Here is an 11,073-nt window from a genome sequence, read left to right as displayed (position 1 = left end):
TAGTAATAGTAATAGTAATAGTAATAGTAATAGTAATAGTAATAGTAATAGTAATAGTAATAGTAAATAGTAATAAGTAATAGTAATAGTAATAGTAATAGTAATAGTAATAGTAATTAGTAATAGTAATAGTAATAGTAATAGTAATAGTAATAGTAATAGTAATAGTAATAGTAATAGTAATAGTAATAGTAATAGTAATAGTAATAGTAATAGTAATAGTAATAGTAATAGTAATAGTAATAGTAAATAGTAATATAATAGTAATAGTAATAGTAATAGTAATAGTAATAGTAATAGTAATAGTAATAGTAATAGTAATAGTAATAGTAATAGTAATAGTAATAGTAATAGTAATAGTAATAGTAATAGTAATAGTAATAGTAATAGTAATAGTAATAGTAATAGTAATAGTAATAGTAATAGTAATAGTAATAGTAAAGTAATAGTAATAGTAATAGTAATAGTAATAGTAATAGTAATAGTAATAGTAATAGTAATAGTAATAGTAATAGTAATAGTAATAGTAATAGTAATAGTAATAGTAATAGTAATAGTAATAGTAATAGTAATAGTAATAGTAATAGTAATAGTAATAGTAATAGTAATATAATAGTAATAGTAATAGTAATAGTAATAGTAATAGTAATAGTAATAGTAATAGTAATAGTAATAGTAATAGTAATAGTAATAGTAATAGTAATAGTATAGTAATAGTAATAGTAATAGTAAAGTAATATAATAGTAATAGTAATAGTAATAGTAATAGTAATAGTAATAGTAATAAAAGTAATAGTAATAGTAATAGTAATAGTAATAGTAATAGTAATAGTAATAGTAATAGTAATAGTAATAATAGTAATAGTAATAGTAATAGTAATAGTAATAGTAATAGTAATAGTAATAGTAATAGTAATAGTAATAGTAATAGTAATAGTAATAGTAATAGTAATAGTAATAGTAATAGTAATAGTAATAGTAATAGTAATAGTAATAGTAATAGTAATAGTAAATAAAGAATAAATAATAGTAATAGTAATAGTAATAGTAATAGTAATAGTAATAGTAATAGTAATAAATAATAGTAATAGTAATAGTAATAAATAGTAATAGTAATAGTAATAGTAATAGTAATAGTAATAGTAATAGTAATAGTAATATAATAGTAATAGTAATAGTAATAGTAATAAATAGTAATAGTAATAGTAATAGTAATAGTAATAGTAATATAATAGTAATAGTAATAGTAATAGTAATAGTAATAGTAATAGTAATATAATATAATAGTAATAGTAATAGTAATAGTAATAGTAATAGTAATAGTAATAGTAATATAATAGTAATAGTAATATAAATAATAGTAATAGTAATAAAAAATAGTAATAGTAATAGTAATAGTAATAGTAATAGTAATAGTAATAGTAATAGTAATAGTAATAGTAATAGTAATAGTAATAGTAATAGTAATATAATAGTAATAGTAATAGTAATAGTAATAGTAATAGTAATAGTAATAGTAATAGTAATAGTAATAGTAATAGTAATAGTAATAGTAATAGTAATAGTAATAGTAATAGTAATAGTAATAGTAATAGTAATAGTAATAGTAATAGTAATAGTAATAGTAATAGTAATAGTAATAGTAATAGTAATAGTAATAGTAATAGTAATAGTAATAGAATAAATAATAATAGTAATAGTAATAGTAATAGTAATAGTAATAGTAATAGTAATAGTAATAGTAATAGTAATAGTAATAGTAATAGTAATAGTAATAGTAATAGTAATAGTAATAGTAATAGTAATAGTAATAGTAATAGTAATAGTAATAGTAATAGTAATAGTAAATAAAAATAGTAATAGTAATAAAAAATAATATAATAGTAATATAATAGTAATAGTAATAGTAATAGTAATAGTAATAGTAATAGTAATAGTAATAGTAATAGTAATAGTAATAGTAATAGTAATAGTAATAGTAATAGTAATAGTAATAATAGTAATAGTAAAAATAGTAATAGTAATAGTAATAGTAATAGTAATAAATAGTAATAGTAATAGTAATAGTAATAGTAATAGTAATAGTAAAATAGTAATAGTAATAGTAATAGTAATAGTAATAGTAATAGTAATAGTAATAGTAATAGTAATAGTAAATAGTAATAGTAATAGTAATAGTAATAGTAATAGTAATAGTAATAGTAATAGTGTAATAATTGTAATAATTGTAATAATTGTAATAATTGTAATAATAATAATATTAATAATATTATTATTATTATTATTATTATTATTATTATTATTAAACCAAGTAGTTAGTTAATTGGTTAAAAATAATGGGAGTAATTATAGGTGCAGTACATGGCCTTGATGTTAGCTTTACATGGAGCATTAATTCCTTAATTTTAGCATTTGAGTTATCTTTCATTTAGTATAAATAGTCTTTGTATTCAAGCATTTTTAATCAATCAAATTATACACTCCTATCTCTCTTTCTTTCAATTTATATATTCGTGTATATATATATATATATATATATATATATATATATATATATATATATATATATATATATATATATATATATATAGAATATATCTTACACATAAAGATAGTTGTTAAACAAGTAATCATGACCACTAATTACTAGCATCAACAATATAATTCATAATTGCAACACAAGTATAAAACCCAAATATCAATATATTATGGAATATGAACACAGGCACATAGGTTCGTAAACACTTTTCACCCAAGAATCTCTAAAATAAATTTGCCACACATAGTTAATATATAATTCATAACAATAATAAAGAGTTTACAAGCTAACAAGGAGAGTAAAAGAATAGACCAAGTGATTTTCCCAAATCTCCATAACTTTTTTTCTTTCTTCCCAAGGCAACTCGAAGCTCTTGATTCTCTTCTTTCTTGTCTCCAAAACACAGCATGGCCCCTTTTAGGGTTGAGGAAGGCAGACATTTATAGCGAGAACCAAGCAAGGGCAAATTAGGAAATTTCCGTGGAAAATTGGAACGTGCCAAAAATCAACTTCTCGCCTAGCCAAACTGTCGACTTGACTCGTTGAGTTCGGCGTCGGAAATATAGACTTCTCGACGCGTCGAGTTCCCTTGAACTCGAACAACAACACTTTGGAATTTTTGGACACGTCGAGTTCGAAACTTGACGCGTCGAAAACCTTGTATCGACATCTTTGGTTAATGCTGACTCCAAACTTGTCCTAGGACTTCCCCTTGCCTTTGCAATTGACCTACAATGGTCCCAAAACACTAACAAACACCATAAAACATTCAAATCAAGTATGAAACCATATCTAAATGAGAAAACAAGGGAATATACAATTAAAGTATCAATTTCATGAACTTAAACCCAACAAATAGATTCACATTAACACTAGAAACATGTACAATTAAGCTCACATCAAGGTGCTAGGAGCGTTGCGGCCTAGGTTTCCCAGGATAAAACGTACTACGATTCTAAGTTAGGATGGCAAGAAAGGAGTAGGAGCAGAGTTTTTGAGAGAAGAAAAATTGATTTCTGTTGTGTGTAAAACTTGCGACGATGTTCATGCCTGCATACAAGAGTCAAGCCTTTTCAGGTTCATTTTTAGATTTGATTTGCATCCCCTTTGCGTGCGAGAGAGAACCTCTATGCTATATAATTCAATAAGCCTTAGAAAGGCTCTTGTATAAATAGTGGTGCAAACCCACTTCTCAAACCAATTTGGGACAAAAGCTTGTTCAAAGTCTTTTCCCTTCATTTTTCCAACTCAAATGGGTCTACTTTGACAATCAATTTCTCTTTCACCCATTATCCGTTTTGAGCGTACAATATATCAATCTCTTCGACTCACTACAAAGAACCCGAATCCTCTTTGACCCGACCCAAATCAGAAGTGGACCCCACTAATAATTGTACCACAGAATAGCCACTTAAAATGTCATTTTATGTTATTTTTCCAACAAGTGTATCTTTCAGATAGATTAATAAAAGAATTAATACTTTATTTGGTCCTTAACTGCGCACATTAACTTAATTTTGTCCTTGACTTTAAAAGTTACCTATTTTGGTCCTTTGACTATTGATTTTGTACCTCAATTGGTCATCCGTTAGGAAAACTGTTAAATGACAATTAAATTTGAGAGTAAAATTAGAATTTTAATAGTTGAGGGATTATTTCTTGCATTATCTCAATAGTAGAGGGACCAATTCAAGAATTAAATATTTTGTAATTTTTTTATATTAATTTTTTTCCTTTTAAATTTTTGAATTGTAGAAAAAGAATTACACCATGATCAAACACTAATTGTGTGTCTATTTTATATTTTTTTTTCAAGATTTTCACTCACATGAAGATATATGTGTTGTTTTATCTAAACTTTTGCATTCACTAGTCTAACTATAGCATGCTCAAGTTTTAGTATCTACCTTTATAAAATTATACCGTGTGGTGTTTCATTAAATAAATAAATATGAAACTACTCTAATCTTTGTTAATTAACTTGTTAAAAATTAGGCTTTAATTTATCAAATATAATTAGTTTGATTATTTGATCAATGATCTAATTAATCAAATTAAATCTTGATCCAATCTACCAAATGCTCATCCAAATCATACATTTTTATATTTAATAACTAGCTTTACACGCGCATTGTGTGAATGAGTTAATGCCCAATATTTATGATTAAATAAATATTTAAAACCATATCAATGCAAGATTATATATGAGAAGTTCATACATAAGTAATTTAATGTGAAATTTATTTATTTAAATATGTAACTCATAATATATGAATACAAAATAATATAGGAGGTTCATTATAATTGTCGCTAATTTTTTTTAAATAGAGATCAATGAATGAATCAACGGTACATGTCCTTTAGGTGTTTCGCTCGGTGTTAATTTAGTTCAACCATTATTGTTGAATAAATTATTATGGATAAAGAAATTCATAATTTAAGGAATTTTAGATGAAGTAGTAAAAATTTTAAATATAATGTAACCCAAAGATATTGGACGGTCGGTAAATGTGATGTAACCCAAAGATCAAAATGTTAAAGAAAGTGTTTGGTTATTCAACAGTTTGGGGCAACAATTTGTTCCAAACCACAGAAAATACAAAAAACTGCAATTTACAATATTTTCACTTAGCGTTTTTGAGAATGATTTCTCCAAAACACCTCTACATTTAAAAAAAAAAAAAAAAAAAAAAAAAAAAAAGAAAGAAATTAAAACTGTAGTCATTTCTACTCCTTGAATAATAAGAGCTAGTTTTGCTGGCTCACTGCTTGCCCATGAACGGATGGGCAAGCTTATTTTTAAATTATAGCTTTAAAGGTCCTTTTATAGGAGCCGCAAGGCTCCCATGCCACTTTGTCCACCGATTTGGAAAAAGTGGCAAAACTAATTAGGGGAGCCGAACGTTCGGCTCCCCATATGTTTTATTTATTTTTTATTCTTTTAAATTTTATTTCTTTTATTAAATTACTATTTTTTTTAATTATTATTATTATTATTATGTATACACTTAGGTCATTTTATATGTTAATCTAAACAGGTAATTTTTTCAAATATCTTTTTACGAACCGTTGATATAATTCACTAGTCAAATTCGCTAATATAATCCGCTAACGCTAACCGCTAGCTGCTGATTGCCTAACAAGAACATTGCGAGATAGTTTCTCACTTCAATTTGTTGTGTGATTTTTTTTGAAAAGAGCCTGTACAGCATTTTATTCGAAGTATGCAGAAATAGAAGCTGGAGGAGCAGAATCCCAGTACATAGGATTCGAGTCAGTAAATGTAGTAGATGCTAATGTATGAGCTAAATAATTATCTACTCTAGGAATGTAATGAAGTAAACAGTAATCAAATGTCGATAAACTAGTCCTGCAACTATCAATGGCATAGCCCAAGTAATCCCGTGACGAGTGTGTCGTAGAAGACAGGCATTGTTGAAGCACCAAACAATCCGTGTATAGCTCAATAGAGTTTATTTCGCGACTCCTCAACCATGACAATACTTCCTTGCATGCAACAGCCTCCGCCATTAGGGGTGAAAAACAATCTATCACTGTAGTAGCCATGGCCGCAATATAACTCCCTTGGCCGTCTAGGATAATTGCTCCCATTCTTGTCCTGTTCGTCTGTGGATCGTAAGCCGCATCGAAGTAGCATTTTCCCCTCATGCCGTGAACAGCATTGCGCGAGGTGTATGCCGTAGAGAGTTGCGGTCGGTGTACTGCGACGATGGGCGTGGCAGCCGTATGTAACGCCGTGGCTATAGGCACGTCCGCACCGGTTGTTACTGCTATGGTGTGGTCTACCGTGGTAGCATGGTTCGGCTGAGTTGGTGTTCGGTGGTGAACCGCCTTCCAAGCATTGAGAGCTGATGCCGCCATCACAACCACTTTCCGAGGCCTGGGTAAGTACGCATCCCACACAACTCCATTCCTTGTGCGCCAAATATAATAGAGTATTGCCACTGCATAAATAATCCCGTCATCATCTAAAACATTCATCAAATCATTAAACCAATCTCCAAAAATATTTATAACATTATTGGGGATTGGAAGGTGGGATTGTGTCCAAATGGCTGCCGTGTAGGTACATTTGATCAAGGAGTGCACAACATCTTCATGTTCAATTTCACACATAGCACATGTTGGGTCAATATCAACCCTCTTTATAAGTAGGTTCTTTGTAGTGGGCAAAATATCATTTAGAGCTCTCCATAAAAATGTTTTCCACCTGGGTGGGATTTTAAGCTTCCATAACTTTTGCCATTTATCAAATGTCACAACCTGTTGGCTATATTCTCCAACTACTGTTCTGTATCCATTCTTAACAGAATATTCACCTCTTGGATCCCCATACCAGTACCACAAATCCTCATAATCTGGTGACACAGGTATTTTCATAATTCGCTCAATATCCTCAGGTATGAAAATATCTGTTAGAATATCTTTATCCCAGGTTCGTGTCTGTTGATCCATCAGACCCACTACTTTCGCCTGTGCCAATTGGGGTGGTTTTTCTGTTAATATCTTCGGTTGTAACCCATCATGCAACCATGGATGATCCTATATCAATGTTGATTGGCCATTTCCAATTCTCCTCCTAACTCCCCCACAAATCAATTCCTGTGCTGCCAAAATACTCCTCCAACAAAAGCTCGGGTTATTTCCCAAACATGCATCATAGAAAGAATTAGTGGGATAATACCTGGCTTTATAAACTCTTGAAACTAATGATTGTGGCTGTGTCAGGAAACGCCATCCTTGTTTTCCAAGCATAGCCAGGTTAAACGCTCTCAATTCTTTAAACCCCAATCCTCCATATTTCTTTGGAATACATAACTTATCCCAAGCTCAATTTGTTGTGTGATTTGAATACTCTCTTTGTGAACAAATCCCTCAAGTAGTTAATATGGTTGGCTTAATTATATATATTTTTAATTTTTTATGGTATTAATAAAATACTTGGTAAATAAATATATAGCATTATTTTGTATTATAACTTTGATATTTAATTAAAAATAGTGCACAAAAAAAAAGATAATAGACAATGTATGGTAGTGAATATAATCAATTGATGAATTTGAATGTAAAGAAGTTTTACATTGGAGAAAAATAAAGACAATATAACTAAAGAAATTATTTCTGTTAATTAATTTATTGATAATGATTTTTTTTTTTTTTGAATAAAGACATTGTAGGGACAATATAGCGAATATAATCAATTGATGAATTTGAATGTAAAGAATTTTTATATTGGAGAAAAATAAAGACAATATAACTAATGAAATTATTTCTCTTATTTAATTTATTGATAATGATTTTTTTTTTTTAATAAAGACATTGTAGACACATAACTCTAAATTAAAGAAATGCATATTTATTATTTTTTTTGTTGTAGCTACTAAATTATTATTTAATTTAATAAGAGTAAAATAGAGTACTAATTATGCCAACTTTGATTGAGATGGGATTCGAACTAAGACTTTCTTATTGAAATCAATGAGTAAGTTAATGGTGAACTAATGGAAATTAATGGAACCAAGTGGCTTGTAGTCCATTGGTATTGGGTTGCTCTCCTAAGTGGAAGGTGATCGCCTCAAACCTTGATTGAGGCAAGTAGTGTGTATATGTAGGGTATCCCCCTTCCTTATAATTATTAAAAAAAAAATAGAAATTAATGGAGAAGATAATATTTAACTAAAAAGTTAACGGATAATCATATAATTAAGGATAAATTATAAAATCCCAGGGAAAAATTAAAATCTGAGACCGTCACCTCTCTTTTGACTCTTATTAGTATAGTAGAAGTCACTAATTGTATATTTTTATTATCGATAAAATAGAACAAATATTATACAATGTCGAGTGCAATTATACAAAACATATGAAGATTTGTATTTGTATGCATGAATTATAAAATATGTAGCAAATAAACTTCGTTTATAATCACTATTACTATTACATACATACTTCACTTATCTATTTACTCATATCATCTATCCAACCACCTACCAATATACATCTACCATCACCTACATACCCTTTCACCACCTATATCTACAAATTAGCATCACCACATTATTCATATGATCTACATATTCACCACTATGACTACATATAATATTTTATGTTTTTACTCTACCCATGTTATTAGAAATGATAATAAGCATGTCATTTTCTGTTTGGTCATTTTCATATTTGAATCAGAATACATTTAGAACTACTTAAACATAAATGAATATTACTCATAGATATATTCCAAACTCATTTGACACTACCCATATAATGTTCAAAATAACCTCTAAACCTATTTAAACCCCCCACCCCACACACACAAATCAAGTATTGGCACAAGAATTTCACAATTATCCGAACTCATTTCAAACTCGACTATCAATCAACTATCCAAAGCCATCCTATTGTATTTTTGTGAATATTTTATATTTTATTGCTTAAAATTGTGTAACAAATGTATGTTAATTGCTCAAATGAACACACTAAGTTATAACTTCACAGCTTGATATTAAAATTTGAGCATACTAGCCTATTAAAACTTGTGAATGAACTATAATTTTAACGAAACAACACATATTTTTATCTTGATCTAATTGAAAATAAAAATCTTGGAAATGAAAAAGAAAGTGTAAAATAGACACACAATTAGTGTTTGATCATAATGCGATTCTTTTACTATAGTTCAAAAATTAATAAGGAAAAAATGTTGACATAAAAAAAAATAAAAACACTCTCAAAAGAGTTACTTTCTAAATTAGTCCATCGAATATTGAAGTAATATGCAAAATTGGTCCCTTAACGATTAAAAATTCAAATTTTTCCTTGAATTAACTGTCACTTAACGATTTTCTTAACAGGGGACCAAATTAGGTACAAAATCAATAGTCAAAAGACCAAAATAGGTAACTTTTAAAGTCAAGAATAAAATTAGATAAATGGAGTTAATACCCGATTTGGTCCCTCAACTATGAGGATTTCACCGAGTTAGTCTTCGACTTCTAATTTTACACAGTTAAGTCCCCGACTTTACAATTTTTACTCAATTTAATACACTTTTAAATATTCTATCAGTTGACTGTTATAATTTGGTCTTTTACGCATTGGACTTTGCGGGAGGAAAACTATTATTATATTTACAAAATTATTGTTATTATATTCTTTTCGATTTGTAGTTCATATTTTTACTATTTCAATTCGCATTGTAAAATTTCCTTATACTTTTATATATGTGAAGTGTTGTAAAATGAGACCTATTTTCCCGTGAATACTTGTATCGTTTACATCTCAAGAATGCAAAGAGTAAAGAGAGAGACAATAATTCCTCTAGTACGTAATGTCCACATATGTTTAAGTACATGATATATTTGAGTTCATGTTACATTAAAACGAAATTAGAGTGGCGCAGTGGAAGTGTGGTGGGCCCATAACCCATAGGTCCCAAGATCGAAACTTGGCTTTGATATAGTGTTGCATGGGTATTTTTTATTTTTTGAAAACCCATTAGATATATAATTTATTGAGATTAAATTTACTGAGGAAAAATTGTAATTTATGCCCCTCACAAATATGTCAATTATTAATGTCACCCCTGAATTATCAGTGGTGTAAATGTTGCCCCTCAATTTTTAAAACGTGACGTATATTGTCCCTCCCCTAACATGAAGAAGGAGAAAAATTGTTGTCGACAGAAGGAGAACAATCGAAGAAAGAAAAATTGAGGAAAAAAACGTGGTCTTCGAACAAGAAAGACGACAGGTAACTACATTTACATCACTAATAATTCAGGGGAGGGGCAATATATGTCACGTTTTGAAAATTGAGGGGCAACATTTACACCACTAATAATTCAGGGGTAACATTGATAATTGACATATTTGTGAGGGACATAAATTACAATTTTCTCATTTACTGATTTAGTTTCATTCTGTTTCAACTAACAACTACAATTCGTCAATTCTGCAAACATATATACAAAATTTCAGTTTAGCAACTAAACAATTACACTTAACAAAAATACAAATTGACATCAAATAGAGTAATAGACAAAATCTCAAGTGGACCAAATGGTTAATGCCCTTCTGATTTATAATACACTTTGTGTATTATATAGAGATTGTATTTTGACTACAAAAATATTAGTAAGGGATGTAGCGCAAATGGTAGAGTGTTTGCTTTGCATGCGAGAGGTACTGGGTTTAATCTCTTGTATTTCCAATTTGTTTGAAAAAATACTATTGAGTAAATTCAGTTACGTCAATCATCTAACATATTTATATACTTGGACTTATAAATAAGTAAAGAAATAAGTACATGCAACAACAGCGGATATTTTTCCGGATGTACAACGTTAATTTGGTCCTCATGTACAACGTTAATTTGGTCCTCTAGGCATTGAATTTTGTGGGAGGAAAACTCTTATTATATTTACAAAATTATTGTCATTCTTTTAAGTAGTTTGTGTTTGTACAGTAGTTCGTGTTTGTATTGTTTCGCATTGTAAAATTGTTGAAAATTTTTAA

The 11,073-nt window shown here is 28.4% G+C and overlaps 1 non-coding gene across 1 annotated transcript; it reads left to right on the top strand.

The window, feature by feature from the left end:
• Positions 1-9,944: 9,944 nt before the first annotated feature.
• TRNAM-CAU lies at positions 9,945-10,016 on the top strand. Its single transcript has one exon. It is a non-coding gene; the product is annotated as a tRNA-Met (tRNA).
• The last annotated feature ends 1,057 nt before the right edge of the window (positions 10,017-11,073 follow it).

This window comes from Ipomoea nil, unplaced genomic scaffold (assembly GCF_001879475.1).
Source record: "Ipomoea nil cultivar Tokyo-kokei standard unplaced genomic scaffold, Asagao_1.1 scaffold3104, whole genome shotgun sequence".
In the NCBI taxonomy this organism is placed as follows: Eukaryota; Viridiplantae; Streptophyta; class Magnoliopsida; order Solanales; family Convolvulaceae; genus Ipomoea; species Ipomoea nil.
This window is presented reverse-complemented; position numbering and strand designations above follow the sequence as displayed.